At 44.5% G+C, this 16,217-nt stretch overlaps 1 long non-coding RNA gene across 2 annotated transcripts; it reads right to left on the bottom strand.

Moving 5' to 3' along the window:
* Positions 1-1,650: 1,650 nt before the first annotated feature.
* On the bottom strand, positions 1,651-15,831 carry LOC107966915 (uncharacterized). 2 transcript variants are annotated; one of them, XR_001706973.3, is made up of 5 exons: positions 15,647-15,831; positions 15,130-15,207; positions 14,040-14,193; positions 4,222-4,307; positions 1,651-2,074 (listed from the first exon to the last, which is right to left on the bottom strand). It is a non-coding gene; the product is annotated as an uncharacterized LOC107966915 (long non-coding RNA). The 2 variants fall into 2 exon arrangements; XR_008537376.2 differs by lacking the exons at positions 1,651-2,074; positions 4,222-4,307 and having other exon boundaries at positions 13,899-14,193; positions 15,647-15,827.
* Between the last annotated feature and the right edge of the window lie 386 nt (positions 15,832-16,217).

Below are 16,217 nucleotides of genomic sequence, written 5' to 3'. Positions count from 1 at the left end.
TTTCTTTTTTCTATCTTGTATAAAACTGGTTAGGTTCCCTTAATTCATTTTTTCCTCTAATGATTTTGAAGTTTGTACTCTATTTTCATTTTTTTAGTTACCCTCAAATTTCCAATTTATATACTTAAATAAACAAATATAAAATTAATCATTCTTTTACTTTCATGCTGAACAACACAAAGATACTGAAATATATCACTTCTGATTCCTACCCTTCTACCTACCATGCTATTGCTGGTTAGTACCTTAGTTGTACCTATTTTTAAACCTTCCCCAAATTTTCTTTTTACCCCCAGACACTGCTGTTTTATATTTCCTAACATATTTGCCCTTTTTTTGGTCACCATTTGTTCCTGGCAACTGACTCCTACCTCAGGTTAAATTTCTATCTAACTACAACCCATCTTTTTGTAGTTACATCTTAGTGGGCTTATATGGGAGAAACTTTAGTCCTTGTTTTTTTGAAAAAGAGATTATTCCTTTATTTTGGCATTAACTGTTCTGGGGAAAAATCTGTCAATATAATTGTCTTTGTAAGAAAGAGTGTCTCTTTCTCTAATGTTCTCTGGTTTTAATACATCTGGTGTAGTTCTATTTTTATTCATTCTTCTCCAGAACTCCCGTGCTTCCCTAAAATAAAAATGCGTGTTTTCTTTAAATCTGAAGATCCTCAGCCTTTATCTCTTTAAATATTGCTGGTCTTCCTTTTTCTTTGTTCTCTCCTGGAATTCCTGTTTCAAGGACCCAACCTCCGTCCTCTCCATGTCTCTCAGCTGCTGCGTCTTTTTCTTTCTGTGCTGCATTCTCTTTCGCATCCTCGGAACCATCTTCCTGTTCACCAGTCCCTCAGCAGTGCTTCATCTGTGTTTTGCTCTGCCACTGAGCTTTTATTTTTCGATGACTATACTTTTCACCTAAAGAACTTTTGTGGCCTTCTTTCAAATCACTTTCTACACTGATTAATGCTTTGAGTATGGTTTTCATTTATTCTCTTATGTCTTTCATACTTCGAAATCTTTTTATTTCATTGTTCTTTTCAGATTAATGCACTCTTTGCAGTTTTGAAGGTGCTGATTCTGTTTATTGCATTTGTTGACTCTCCCTCATGGTGGATCATTTTCTTGGTGGTGGGTTTTTAATTCTGATTGTCAGCTCTTCTTCAATGAAGTTGTTTTTTCTGTGGGAGTCCCATGACCTCTGGGCTGTGAAGTTTCCCTACAGCAATAATTTCACATTTTCTTCTGCTAAAAATACAGGACTTTAATGGTCTTGAACAGTTATTTTAATTTCTCCACTTGGAATTCCCACACCAGACTGATCGTACAAATTTGGATTGCACATCTGTGTGTGTGCAGCCTGGCGTTTCAATTTTTCAAGGATGACTTTCTATCCCCTCTCCCCCAGACAGTAAATTTTCTTATAGTATTCTTGAGTTTTTGAGTTTCTATTTATAGTAAGGGACAGCTTTATGAAGCTCTAGACTTTATGCACCGACTTCAGTTCCGACTCCCCCTTACTATGGTCCAATACCCCATCCTCATTCTACAGAGGGGCGAGACCCCAGCCTCTGCCCCAAAGATCTCCCTGTCTGTCAGCCTCCTCATTCGACCCTTGGAAAGCTCACTGTTTTCTTTTTTCTCTGAGGTAAACTAAGTGTCAAAATTTTTTTATTTCTACCTTATGAAACATAGAGTGCCTATTTTACAGGAAGCAAAACTAAGTCTCTAAGTAGTTAGGACCCTCGTCTAAGGTTGCAGAGTTAGCTCTGTGCCCTTCAGGGTCCGGCTCCAACCCATCTGGCTCTGTACATACCCTTTTCTCTCTCGCCCTTGTGTCTTGCTGTCCTATACATCTGTCCCTGATGCCCAGTGCCCAGAGCATACCAGGAATTGTGAGTGCCACGGAGCAAGGGTGGGTGGGGGCCACTGCTGCACTGGACCTGGATACAGGTCAGAATATGCATGGAGACTCTGCCTTGCTCTCCAAGGGTGGCTCCCCAGCAGCACCAGTAGACACTGGGGGCTAATTGGAAATGCAAGTTCATGGACTCCACTCAGACTTTCTGGATCAGCATCTGTAATTAAAAAAAAAAATCCCCATGTGATTCCATGATTCGCATCACAGTGAAGTTGGAGAAGCACTGGCCTAGAAGTAATCTAGAATTTATATGTTGAGAACCTGAAGCCAGATGGGTGTGGGATTTAGTGACAGGCATGTCTGAAAGAGGAATTCAAGGCTCACACTTCTCTCTTCCAAGAGCCATCTCTTGTTCACATGAAAGGTTTTCCCCTTGAGGGACCCACATGCCAAATGTTAATCAACCTCCGTCTGTTCCCAGGCTAAAGACTTTGGCCAGTCCCCCAAACAGCATTCCTAAGACCTCTGTCTCTGGAAAGGCAGCTTGTTCCTTGCTCTACCCAGACATCCACTGTCAGCAGAGAACTTCCTGAGGAAAGTGCTGATGAGAGAGCCCTCTGTGGCATTCGTGGGTCGAGGTTTTCTTGTGGCTCCAGGGTTGAGCAAAGAGGGACCCACATTAGTCAACTGGGGCTGCTGTTGCAAATGCCTCAGACTAGGCAGCTTAAATGACAGAAGTGTATTTTCTCAAAGTCCTGGAGGCTGGAAGTCCAAGATCAAGGTGCTGGTAGGGTTGGTTTCTCCTGAGGCCTCTCTCCTTGGCTCGCAAATGGCTGTTTTCTCCCTGTGCCCTCACATGGCCATCCCTTTGCATGTGTCTGTGTCCTCATCTCCTTTTCTTATTAGGACACCAGTCATATTGGATTTGGGCCCACCCTAATGCCTCATTTTAACATAACCACTGGGCCCTAGCTTCAAATATAGTAACCTTCTGATGCTATACTGGGGGCTAGGGCTTCAACATAGGAATTTGGGGGAAAAGGACTCAGCTTATAGCACACCCCACTTTCCATGGAGGGAGGGTTTGAAAAGTTGCTTTTCCTCTACACACAGTGTGCCACAGTGGCTGTTCTCTCCGACGCATCACCTGCTATGTTCTCGCCAAGCCTGGAAGTGGGAGAGCAGGCTGGTGAGGGAAGGAGGGAAGACAGAAAAATGCATAAAGATGTAAATATATTTTCTCTTTAGTCAAAGCCGGCATTTTTCTCTGAGAAAGTCCCTGGTCATCCCGACTTCTGTTCTGGTGTGTGTTTGCAGCTGCTGCTGCCACAAGAACAGGACCTTCTCTTTAGCTCGAGGCAAACTTCAGTCCAGTTTCCTTTTTGTTGTTTTTAAGCTAGAATGCTTATTTTGACCCCATATGCAGTCCACCAGCTGGAATTCAAATGCCCATGAAAAAATGTTTCAAAGACATATGTTTTTAAAACTGACTGTCTGTAAATCCCCTGTGAGGACCTGTTGCTGCTTTTGAAATTCCTAAATCCATTATGTTCTCAATCTTGCCTAAATGAGGAGGTAGGGGAGGTTTATTTTTGAAAGGATTTTGAAGTCTTCAAGTATACCCCCTGGCTAACTAAAAATATGAGAGAGATCTCTTTTGTAGTTCCCGAATGCTCTAAGTTCTGATGACTATCAAATGCTTTTATCAAGGATTTTGTCCTTGTTCCTCCTCATTCCCTATACAGGTTGAGCATCCCAAATAACAGACTCCAAAGTCTGAAATGCTGTAAAATTATAAACTTTTGAAGCACCAACACGACACTCAAAGAAATGTTCATTGGAGCATGTCAGATTTCAGATTTTTAGACTTGGCATGCTGAACTGGTAAGTCTCATGCAAGTATTCCAAAATCCAAAATACCCAAAATTCGAAACATTTCTGGTCCCAAGCATTTCAGATAAGAGATTCTCAACTCCTATTATTTATTAGGATTCGTTGTTAGAATTCACAGTTGCCCAGAGAGATTTAAAAGGACTGAGATTAAGCCCTGCAGCAAATTAAAACAGACACAGACAAGCTGGGCAGAGTGGGATTTACAAAATGTGTGAATGTGTAACTGTACCCTGAGAGGAAAGAAGGCTGGACTGTCCTCCAAGGTTAGGGAAACACCTTTGTTACTCAAGCCTTCAATTTGCCATCCAAGCCTATCCAAGCACTATAATCAAGACAATCATGTGAAGTCATTCCTAGGTGGCGACTGAACAGAAAACTCTCCCAGTGGGCGGAAGCCAGAGGAGGTGAATCCCCAGCCCCACCTTGCCCCAAGATGTACCTCGCAAGGATGTGCAAAGTGGCCACACCAACCTTTCACAGATAGCACCACCTTGTCAGGGATGTTCATCCACAAAAGTAGGCACACGATCTCAGTTACCCCCACTTTGGTTCTGTCTCTAAAACAAATGTAGAATTTGATTAGACACACACAGAAAAAGAGGCAAGTATAATCAGACCATGTCAGACTTTATACATGGTACATAAAATTTATGGGAGCCCATTGTTTTAGACTGGGCACCTGCTCTAAGCCCAACAGGCCAAACTAAACCAGAATGGAGTCCCTCATGCTAGGTGCCACATAATCAAATCAAACCTAGAAATGGAGATTCTGAAAAACTCACAGCAACCAATCAAAAGGAACCCAGTCAACCTGAGCCAGCATAATAAGGAAGTACCCTCAGCTTTAACCCCATAAGGAAAGCAGCTTTGAAACACCAAATTCATTTTTTGTAACCTATTTCTGCTTTCTTCAGCCTTTTCTGCCTATAAAGCCCATCCCTCTTCTCAAGCTAATTGGAGCACCTATTTTGTAGATGGAACGCTGCCTAATTCATGAATCACGAAGAAAAACCAATTAGATCTTTGAAACTCAATTCGTTGACATGTTGTTCTTTGACACGAGTAAACAGAGAACAAGGATGGGCTGGCATCAGGACATGCCCCAGAGATGCAAGAGGACAGCTCCCCACTCACTCCTCCCCAGTAGGCTTCCTTATTTATTCATGGGGAGGCACCAGCTGCCGTTTTTCTTCTTTAGCCTCTGCATTCAATGAGGCTGCTGACTGCTGTGCTCCCAGACAGCTCTACCATTACAATGGGACACTTGAGGAATTATCTTCTAGTCTTTTCTCTAATCCCTAACCTTTGATTCTCACAGAATCAAACCTAAATTAAGAGTCTAGGGATCCCCTTCTCCTTTGTCATTGGAGAGATTGAGGCTCCAGCCTGGTCAAGGGTCTCTGATTCAAAACTAAACGTTCTGGACACACTTGGAGGCCAGTGGAATTAGATCATGATTCTTTCCCCAACATTGATGTACTTCCATGAATTTAGAAAGGGACAGAGGGTCTCCTGGGAGGAAAGGAACTACAAAAATGAGCCCTTCTCCCCATCCACTGAGACTTGAAACTATAAAAATATGGGTGGCAAACCAGGATGCCCTACCCAAGTTTAGGTTGCCAGAAAGGAAAAGAGGTTCCTGAAAAGGAAATCACCTTACACATGAGAACCCATTCATGGTCACTGGGGGTGGCATCTTCTTATCAGCTCTCATTAGATCCCATCTTGACACAACACATTTAGCAGCATGTGTGAACCCAGAGGGGAAAAAAATGTATGTCTTTTGGTTAAAAAAAAAAGGAGCAATATTCTTTCAGGGCTCAGGCAGATTGTCTTTGAGATACCCCCTTAATGATGAATCCAAGGTGTCCCTACACCCAAGGGTCAGATAGCATTGACTGAGGCCCCCCTGCACAGTGGGAATATGGGGAAGCCCAGGGGTCCTTAGGGAGAAGGCACAACAGTGTCCTTGTCGTATTTTTATCAGAGGCAGAGTTGTGCAGCAATTTATATCACTACAGCTGCCAGGGAGGGAGGAATTTCCCATGCTACCATCTGTAAGCCAGTTTCTGAGTCTGACCTCCAGGGGCAAGCCTAAGTCTCCAGTACTCACCCCAGACAAGCTGTGAGAACACCCTGGCCTGACACCAAGTCAAGGGTGTGCTCCCTTTCAAAATTCCTGGGAACATCTGTGGAGAGGAGTCCCAGGGCAATGCTAGAACTCTCGCTGTGCAGGAGGACTGGGGGGAGTGTGCCATTGTCAGGGAATCTAGTGTTTATGGCATACAGTATAAACATGACCGCCTTTGTCCTCTCTAGCTGATAAAGTGTGAGACTGGCTGGTTTGGTTATGTAGACATTGTTTCTACCAGGCCACACCTGTTACTGTTCTGTCCTGTGTGATATGGCCCTGGGCCTGTGGATGCCTGTGTTGAGGCAATGAACACTGAGTCTATTGTATTAAGTTCGAATATGGTTATTATGGGGAGGCCTGCAAGGCCAGGTGGTTACATGAGATTTCCCCTAAAGGGGGTAGGGCGGGTGGGCATTCCTGACATCAATAATTAGGAGAAAGAGTTTATCAGAAACGAAATAGAAACTTCCTCTTTCTACTAAGGCAAGCAGATAGGGGACCTCTCACATCTTACTCTGCTTTCTGGACATGGGTGGTTTGATCACTAAGTGTGGGATTCTGGCTGGAAAGCTCTGAGACAACCACCCTGAAGATGAGCCACATCACTCAACTTCATGCCACTCTATTTCTCTTATGTTACCCCCAACTCCTGCAAAGGCTTGTCTAAATGGCATGGGCTTGCCTTGGTTTTGCTACTAGGAAAGGGGCATCTTTCTTCATTAATGCTGAGTTGTTCAGGACATGCAGTCCTGCCAAGGATAAGAAGTAGGGACAGTCACACAGAAACCCCAAGGCAAAGGTTTGGGTTTGGGCACAGGGGTATGATTCTCCCTCTGCAGCCAACCTTGGGGAGGAGCTCTGTTTTACCTCAAGGAAGCCTAAATCTTCTTACAGCCATGACTGGAACTGATAAGTGACAGGTAATGGAAAGAACTGAAGGCTCTGTTAGCAGATAGAGGAAGCTGGGTCCTTGAGTTTGCTGTTCAAATTGACAACAGCATGTGCCAACTTAGCCATTCCCAGAAGCTGGATGCTGCTAGTAGCTCTAGAAGATCCAGTTCATCAATCCAGCAACATGTGAAATACAGCCAGCATGTTTCCTGGACAATCCTCTGTTTAATTTCATTAGTAAAATTTTCTGGGGACCCCTGTGGAGAGAGTTGGCTTGGGAATTTGGGAAATAAATAGTGAAGATAAATATTTCAACAGAATTTCTCAGAGGCACCAAAGAAATGTAATTGAGTCCAGGAACTGAAAATTTACTTTGACTGTATCACTGTCCACAAGAGATTTGTCACAGGGGAGCATAGCACATAGATTGATAGGGGATGCTGAATGCAAGTCAATGGATCATACAGTGTGCACTTTTTTTTTTTTTTTTTTTGGTCTGGCTTATTTTACTCAGTATAGTTCACTCTTGTTGCCAAGTCATAATCCATTGTATGTATATACCACAGATTGTTTATCCGTTAATCTACCAGTGGGCATTTAGATTGTTTCCAGTTTGGGCTACTACAAATAAAGCTGCTGTGAACATTGATGTATAAATCTTTGTATGGATATATGCTTTCATTTATGTTAGATAAATATACAGGAGTGGAACGGATGGATTATGTTACAGGCATATATTTAACTTTTTTAGGAGCCTAGCAAACCATTTTCCAATGTGTAGAAGAGTTCCAGTTTCTCCACATTCCTGTCAACACTTGGTATGTTGTCTTTTTCATTTCAGTCACTCAAATAGCTGTGTAGTGGTATCTTTGTGGGTTTCATTTACATTTTCCTGAAAAGCTGAGCATATTTCCATGTGCTTATTTGCATATTTATGCCTTCTGTGGTGAGATGTCTGTTCACATCTTTTGCACATTTAGTTGTTTTTCCTTATAATTGAGTTTTGAGAGCTCTTTACCTATTTAGGATATTAAGTCTTTTTTTGGATATTTTATTTGCAAATATTTTCTCCCAGATTGTGGTCTGTCTTCATTCCATAAACAATGAAGTGCAGAAGTTTTAATTTAATGAGTTCAATGTACCCATTTTATTTTTATTTTATAGATTGAGCTTTTGGTATAGTATCTTGAAAAAATCTTTGCCTTACTCAAGAGCATGAAGATTTTCTCCTCCATTTTCTACTAGAAGATTTATAGCTTTTGATTTCACATTTAAGTCTATGATCCATTTGAGTTAAGCTTTTGTATATGATACAAGACATAAATTAAAAGTTCATTTTATTTTGCATGGATGTGTCCATTGTTACAGTCTTTTGTTGAAAAGACTTATCCTTTCTCCACTGAAATGCTTCCGCATTTTTCTTGCAAATCAATATCCCATATAACTATGTTTACTTCTTGACTCTTTGTTTTGTTCCATTGATCTTCTTGTTTATCTTAATGCCGATACTACACTATCTTGATTACTGTAGCTTTATAATAAGTCCTTAAATCAGGTAGTGTTGGTCTTCCAACTTTGTTCTTTGTTTTTTTTTTTTTTTTAAGCTGTTTTGGCTACTATAGGTCTTTTAAATTTTACTCTAGGTCTTTTGAATTTTAGAATTAACTTACAATTTTTCTCTTAAAAAAAGTCTGCTGACATTTTGATTGGGATCCTATTGACTCCGTTAATTCAGGAGTCAATAATTCAGGAGTTAATCTTAATAACGTTGCATCTTCTAACTCACAACATATTGCTCTCTACTTATTTAGGTTTTATTTAATTTTTCTCAACAACGTATTTTGTTATTGGTGTAGGTTGAGGTCTTTCACATGTTTTGTCAGATTTATCTCTAAGTATTTCATATTTAGTGCTATTCTAAATAATACTGTTTTTAATGCTAGTTTTTGGGGGGTTGTTACTACAGTATATTAAAATAAAATTGATTTTTGTATTTGATTTTTGTCTTGCAATCTTACTAAATTCACTTATTAGTTCTGCTAGCTTTTTTGTAGGTTCCGTCAGATTTTCTACATAGGCAATTGTGTGTCTCCAGGTCCACCAGGCATGACCCTGGGCCAGGCTGAAGTCAGCAGAAGGGCATCACTGCCTGCAGGGAGGGACTGAGAGGAAGAGCGAGCACAGAGCACAGAAGCCAGAGCCTGCCAGGGGAGACTTGGGAAACCCAAAGCTAGGGGTCATCTGAGAAGAGAGATATCTTTGGCAAAATCCAAAGTCTGGAGAAAACAAATCCAAACTGGAGAGGAAGGAGAGAAGGGCCAGGCTGTGCAGAGGCATGGCCCAGGGCAGAACAGGATGCCACGCTGAAGCTGAACACTGTTCCTGATGCCTCAACACCTTACTCCACACCTGGAAGCCTGCCTTGTGCCTTGATTCATTACAAGTTTCCTGTCCAGTCCTTTTCCTTTTAGCTTGGATGTCCCACACATCCTCTCATCCATTCACTCAATAGTCATTTGTTAACCCATGAGTCAAGCTCCAAGCTAGGCATGAGGGATATAAAAGGTAAGAATAAGCCAGTAAACATAAAAGTTGCCTTTGTGGAGCTCAGAGACTACTGAGGGAGGCAGATAAACACAACCAAAGTTATGGGACAATGGGATTAACTACATAGGAAAGTGACTTAGAAAGATCTTTGAAGCTAAGCATAGCAGTGCTAGCTCTGCCTGGGTGAGTCAGAGAGTAGTCCTTTAATTATATTCCCTACAAAATAAGTGAGTTCTTTAGGGAAAGGGGAAGTAAAGGGTGGGAGGGCCCTGCTCCATTTCTGAATTCTCTGTGGCTAACTCAGGGCCTGGCACATAGTCACAGTTCAAGTTGGTTTTGCAATGGACTGACATTGACTTTTCAGTTTTCTCTATTTTTATCCATTTCTTTACTGCTGCCAGATTATTTCCCAAAGCATAGAGCAAACAACAGGCAGTTCTCCAGGGGTAAGCTTCTCCACTGCACCAAAGCATTCTCAGAATTAGGAGTGTATTCTCTAGCCCTGTGGATCTCTCGGTTGTTTTTGCTTTTGTTTCTATTTTGGTGGCTAGCAACAGAAAACAACCATGGCTTATGAAAGCAAAAACATTTTTAATTGAAAGGCTATAAGAGATTCAAAAAATAGAAATAGAAGGACCAGACTTCCAAAACGACAAGACTCAGGATAGTTCAGGGATGTGGAGGACTTGAATTGATGATGGCTTCTGCCTTTGGGGTGCAGTTACTGGGGCGAACGGAAGCCCAAGGCAATCGCACTTCCAGTTTCTCCTCTCAGACAAAAATTCCAAGGAGAGAACAGTGGATTGACCTGGCTTGGTCCCATCCTGACTTATTGGTCAGCAAAGATGGGAGCAGGTTAGGACAACTTGGTTGACAGCCCCACTAGAAAGCTACCCTATGGAGAAAGGGCCTCCAGCACAAAATTAGGGAGCTGTTACCAGAAGATGAGGTGGATGCCAGGCAGGCAGAAGCAAAAACAAACAACAAAGTGAAAAAAATGCAAACAGTCAAGAATGTTTTTGACCACTCAAGCAGTAAAAAAAATCTCCAAAAGTGGGTACAAGTGACTTTTATGTCTCATCCAACATTTCTCTCTTTCATACACCCTTTGCTCCAGTGAAACTGGCCCTTTCCAATGCAGGAAGCAGCAGGCTCACATGCCTGCAGGAGCTTTTCTGCACCACCACTCCCCACCCCTACCCCCTGAGATTCTTGCATGGCTGGCACCTTCTGGTCACTCCTGGTCAGCAGGCTCAGATGCCATCCACTGCACTTCCTGTCTCCTCCCGCAGGCCATCCTGACTGCCTGCTATGGTACGCCAGAGAGGGTCTGGGCCATTCACTTCTGCAGAGAAACTAGGGTGCTCTCCTCACCTGTGAACCCCAGTCCCCAGCCGAGGCCCTGGTACCACGTCGATGCCCAGGGAAAGCTGAGAAGGGAAGGTGGGCAGGGCCACTCCCAGGCCACAAAGCAGGTGCTCTGCATACACTTCTGCTCACTTGTGCCACATTCAGACCTGTTACCTCATTTGAAAATGACCAGCCTCTAAAACTCATTTCTGTAATATTACATTCTAGTCATCCATCAAATTGTGGCTTCCAGAGCAGCCAATATTCTCCGTGTGCCTGGGATATAAACGCATTGAGGCAGCCAGAGAATGGGATATGCCACAGACCAGGGTCAAGGATGTGGCTTCTAATGTCTGCCTTGCAGCTAATTGCTGTATGGCCAGATGCTCCCTGAGGCTCCACTTCTCCAAGAACAGGAGGAGAGGCTGTCACTCCCTGGTTTCTGTAGCAGGAGGACAGAGGTCCTAGAGCCAGCTACGCCCAGGTGTAAATCATGCCTTTCTCTCCTACTAGCTTTGGGGGCTGGATAATTAATTTAGCCCCAAACTCCACTGATCATCAGAAGCTCCTGGTGAACTCTTGGAAATTACAGATATTTTGACTCTAGAAATGTTGATTTAGGAAGTCTAGAAATGTTGATTTAGGAAGTCTGGAAAGAAACTCAGAAATCTGTATTCCAAAAGGTGATTCTGCTGATCGGCGAGGCTGAGGAGCCACTTCCTCAGTTGCTCTGAGCCTGTTTCCTCATTAGTAAATGGAAATAAGAACAAAGTTTTCTTCAGAGGATTTTTAAGAGGGCTCATGAGATAATGTGTGCACACTTCTTGGCAGGCACAGTGGGCACGCCTGTTGGTGGTTGGTCAGTGGTGGTCGGGCCAGTAGGGATGCCTGAGACTGTCCTACAAGGCACTTCATCTGGCACTGGACAGTGATGAGCATGGCGGGTGCTTTCCTGGCCCCAGGGAGACTGTGGGCCAGAGCAGGGGAGACAGACAGCACACAGGACACTGAGGAGGCATTTCTGTTTGCCATTCTCCTTCTCTGGGTCTGCCACTAAACCCTACCTGGACAGTCACTGTGAGGGTGGCCAGAGCGCAGAGCCCCAGGACACAGCCTGGGTGCCGGGGACAGGTGGGGCTGGAGAGGCAGAGAGAGACCACATTCTGAGTGGAGAGCCAGCCGGATGCTGACGCAGGCGGAGATAAAGAGGCGCCTGGTAGGAGGCGGGGGCTGAGTGGGGAGAATTCACTGGGGGCTGGGTGTCCAAGTAATGGGGAAGCTGCAGGTTCAGTAGGTGTTGCATCTTGAGGGCAAGAGAAGTGGACACGGCTCTCCATTCCACTCTCATCCCCACCGAGCAAGTCGAGTTCTGACGAGGCGGCGAGGCCGCTTTGGGATCATTTCATTCCTGGATGGAGCATCACAGCAGAGGTGATTCAGAGGCAAAAGACTCAGGACAGGTTCCTGGCACAGCCAGGAACCCTCGGCTTCCTGGAAAAGCTGAACCACTATGTCCCTAGTCCTTAGTGAGTGCCTATGAGGAGGAAGGGGTACTACTCTAGGGTATGGGGTGAAAATTTGGTAGAATTTAGAATAATTTAGAAGAATAAGGATTTCTTGAAGGGGGAAAAATGAGCTATGTAAGAATAAGAAGTAACAATTTAAAAAAATCCAAACAGGATGGAGTTATAGGTTGCTCTGTTTTGAAAACAAAATTTCGGGCTAAAGGTCGAAGCTGATGGATCAGAAATCAGTTCAAGGCACCAAATTTTGGGTACTCAGGCAGCAAGATGAGCCAGCAAGAGCTCAACTGTCCCTGAAGGTGTAAAACCTCAGGGAAGGAGCTGGAGCCAATTGGAGGCCCTGTAAAAAGGCCATAGGTGCCTGTGCAACTCGTAATGAGCAAAGAAGACACCTGGAGTTACATCAGCCAAGTGGTAGCTTCCAGCTCAGGACCTGAGGGCTTCAGAAAGGATTTGCCCTTAATCTACACTTAGCAGACTGGTGTCTTTGAGCACATGTCAGCTCAGTGAGTTGTATGGGGCATGTAGTCAGAGCATGTATGTGCCATGATAAAAAGAGGAAGAAAAAATGGGAAGGAAGGAAGGGAGGGAGGGAGGGAAAGGAGAAGGGGAGGGGAAAAGGAAGTGTGAAGATAAAGGTGCAATCCCAAATTCTCCACCCTGGGTCCTGCACACTGCACTCCTGTGCAGATCAGATGGGCTCATGCACCTGTAGCAGCCCTGTGTCAACTGCTGAGCCTGTACCATTGCAGGGGGCACAGTAGCACTGGAGGGGCCCACCCCTCTAGATGAGTATTAGTTCCAGGAGACAGGCTTCAAGTTTAGCCACATCTTCACCCTAACAGACAGCAATCCCTTGATGCTGCAAACCCATGCAAGGGTCCTCTCTGAACAGGATTTCCTTATTGGTTAATTCTATAGGAAAGTATTTTCCCCCTAAAAACTTAAAGAAAATAATTTCAAATTGGCTGCAGTATGGAGAGAAATCTAGGTGTAATCAAGCCTAGGGCTCATCAGATGAACAGCAACAGAAGATGCAGAGATACAGAAAGGCAGGATGGGGTGTGGTGGCCCGAGAGCCTGGACCAGAACCACAGGCTCAGTGCAGCCCTTTCCCATCCTATGTCTTTATGCAAGCTATTTATCCTCACTGTGCCTCAGTTTCTTCATCCAGGAAATGGGATATTAAAAGTACCTCTTCACATGGCTGTGAAAAGCAAATGGATTAGCACACATATGAGCTAGAACAGACAGCGTGGCATGTAGTGACACTGCACGGGGTGCTTATTCTTATCGGGTTCTACAAAGCTCTGCTTCCCAGGTGTGCTTTGCCACTGCTGACCTTTAGAGGGAAATTGACTGCAGAAAAGATGCCAATCATTAATTTCTGTGATCTCCTGCCCCCAAGCTTGCAGATCAGAGCTCAGAAAGGATTTACATGCTCACCCTGAACTCAGAACATTTTTGGCAGAACTTTTCCATCCCGAGGAATTGCCAATTAATTATATCGAGCATGCCTTGCTCTGAGCTAGAAATGTCATAACAAAGATTTTCCTTCAAGAGATGGATCAGGGGGCCTGTTTGCCCTGAAAACACCAGGGAAGCTGACAAGACATTCAATGGATGTGCTGCCCTGCAGAGGAGAAGCAGAGGAGGAAAGGGGAGGAGAAACAGCAGCAAAGGGAGAAAGAATAAACAATTTTGAAAGGCACTTCAGATTCATTTTATCATCACGCAGGTCAGAAACTGTTTTTCAGGGCACATTAGCACCACCTCGCTCTCTGCACTCTCTCGCCCGGTCCTCCATGGCTGTGGCCAAGCAGAGGCTGGGCACCATGTCATACCTTGCTCTGTTCTGTCTTCACCCACATCTGATAGATCATCAAGCACTGCTGCTTCTGTCTAACCCCGCATGGGTTCAGGATTTCATTACCAACACATGGCTCACTTAAGGAAATCTGTCTGGCAGGAAAAGTGAGGACAGCTTTGGGTTTCATCCTAAGAGAGAAGTCAAGAGGAGAGGGAAAAGCATCCACCAATGAAAAATATCTAAAATTCAGGCCAACTGCAAGGAGGCATCTTTCACCCCGTCCTGGGCAAGTGTGCTCTGCACTCTGCCCTGTACCCCACATGGAGATCTGACTTTTCTCATCTCTGCATCCCCCTTTGATTGCTGCCAATCAAATGCCCCTGAGCCCACACACGCCCTGCTATCCAAAGACGTCTTCTCACAGACCCTCTCTGTGAGTCATCTGGCTCACCCTGGCCCAATGTTGACATCCCTGTGTGTGTCTCATTTTCAAAATCCAGAAGAAAGACACTGTAACTGGTCAATATGGTGCCATATGGAGCTACCCAGCTGGGCAGGGCTTTCCCAACAGGCCACTGACAGAATACCTAAAGTCAGCTGCTTTCCAGCAGGCTCAGACCCACAGTCCCGTCATTTATAGCAATATCATGTAAAAAATATATATATTTTTTTTGACCTTCAGTGGTCAACGCACTCATTTATACTTCTAGCTGTGTATACATTGGGCATCAGCGGGTATGGGCATGCAGGGAATCACTCATTAGAGGGGCAAGAGGAAGGTAAAGAACAACCAGCTCCTGAACACATTAAAGCTCTGTTGGGGTCATGTTGCATTTCATGAATCCAGACCCATGGCAAAGAAGAGTTTGCCATAGCCAGTTACAAATTGTTTCTTTTACAATGTTCATTCTTATCAGCAGTTCATGGGAGGAGTGTCTCTACCGCAACCCACCAGGGCAACCCCACACGTGAAGTCAGCATTTAAACATTGGCCAGGGATGCACCAGACCACCCAGGCTCCCACAAGCTCCCAGCCCGGTGCCCACGCTGGCCAGGCCTGTGCTGGCTGGAGCTCTGGGACCTGGATTGGGGCCGCCAAGATGCTTTGAGAGGTCTGACATTACCACTTATTTAACCATGCTGTTGAGGGTACAGGGCCAGAGTGTGGTCTCCATGGCAACTGATTGCAGCATTGCACATATCTGGAGGGAGAAGCACATTTTTAGATGGATGATAGAGGAGGTGGTTTGAGAAAAATGTCCAGATTGTTTAACTCTTTTGTGGCATTGGGAAACTTATTTAAACTTTGACTTCTTTTCCACAAAAAGGAACTATAGATGTGTACATGGATTTCAGTGGAGATTGGTAAGAGCAGTCTAGAATAGTATTTACCCTCTAGAATAGAGGAGGATAATTTGGCAAGGGGTGGCTTCAGTTTCTGAAATTGGCTCCAGTTTTAGAAATGACAGAAAGCAAATGACATCATCCCGGTGGCCTGACAAATACCTTCAACTTATTCCATTATTCTACTTAGCTCTTTAATCTTAAACAAAAGATGGCTAAAACTGTGACTTTCATAGAGTTCCTCCATGGTAATACTACGTATGGGTCACTTCATTTCCTTCCTGGGCTAGTAAATACCTCTGCTTTTATGGTGAGGACTTCTGCCAGCTGTAATGAGCTCCCCTGCGTTCCCCAGGGCTGAGAGCAACTGTGTTGGCCCCTAGTGACTCAGCTTCCTGTGCACCTGGTTTCAGGTCTGAGCCCTCAGGGAGCTGACCTGGGGGAAATGGCTCCTCCTTCATGAGATCAGCATGGCTCCTCATGCCATGAGGGGCAGGCACCAAGGCCCTGATGAGCCCAAGTCTCCTATGAGCTCACAGAGGGCAGCCCTTGACTGGCTAAGCCAGCCTCATGCCCCATCATGATCATCTGGGCACAGAGCCTGGCCTTCTATGACAGGGACAGAGGGCTGCTGCCAAGAGCTCAGTCCTGGGCTGCTGTCTCTCTGCAAATGGGGAGGAAAGATGTCCTCTTCCAGCCCGTGGAAGCTGGGAAACCTAGCAGATATTCGAATGAGTTCCTAGGACCTAGAGAGCTGATAATCAGGGCTCACAGCTGCTGAACTGAGCTCCCAAGTAGAGCCTCAGCCCAGGTTGGTCCAAGAGTAAAAACAAAGCAGTCCAGAAGACCTAACTAACAGGGAGCTTAA

This window comes from Pan troglodytes, chromosome 8 (assembly GCF_028858775.2).
Source record: "Pan troglodytes isolate AG18354 chromosome 8, NHGRI_mPanTro3-v2.0_pri, whole genome shotgun sequence".
In the NCBI taxonomy this organism is placed as follows: domain Eukaryota; kingdom Metazoa; phylum Chordata; class Mammalia; order Primates; family Hominidae; genus Pan; species Pan troglodytes.
Note: the sequence above shows the minus strand (reverse complement) of the source record. Positions and strands in the feature narration are given on the sequence as shown.